At 24.8% G+C, this 459-nt stretch overlaps 1 protein-coding gene across 3 annotated transcripts in view; it reads left to right on the top strand.

Annotated features, from left to right (window-relative positions):
- The window catches only part of PRKAA1 (protein kinase, AMP-activated, alpha 1 catalytic subunit), a 42,944-nt gene that overhangs the window by 34,439 nt on the left and 8,046 nt on the right, over window positions 1–459 (top strand). The window lies entirely within an intron of this gene.

Raw genomic sequence — 459 nt, 5'->3', positions numbered from 1 at the left:
AAACTTTGAAAGCCAGAACTATATGAGCAAAATTATATTAAAAAAATTTAAATGATAAAAACCCATAATTTTAGCTTGAGGAACATTATTTTGATTGTTAAAAATGAATTTACTTTTCCATTTTTCTATATAAATTGCCACTGACATTATTAAATCTAAGAGAAAAATGAATCTCTGTAACTCTCTTATTTTGGTTGGTTTTAGTTCGATTGAGAGGAAATTCCTTCCCTTTATATTAGTAACAGTAGTCTAGAAAGAAAAAATTTAAAAAAGAGGAAATTCTTGTAAACATTTTCCTCAGTTTTGAATAAATAAGTACACAATTATATTTATGTGTGTGTGTATGTGTGTATATATATATATATTTATTGTTCCCAAATATTCTGCCATTATGCCCTAAAATGTGTAATCTGTTTCATATAAAGTTAGTGCATTATTGGAGTTTTTAATGAGTATATA

This window comes from Propithecus coquereli, unplaced genomic scaffold, assembly GCF_000956105.1.
Source record: "Propithecus coquereli isolate 6110/MARCELLA unplaced genomic scaffold, Pcoq_1.0 Scaffold110, whole genome shotgun sequence".
NCBI lineage: Eukaryota > Metazoa > Chordata > Mammalia > Primates > Indriidae > Propithecus > Propithecus coquereli.
Note: the sequence above shows the minus strand (reverse complement) of the source record. Positions and strands in the feature narration are given on the sequence as shown.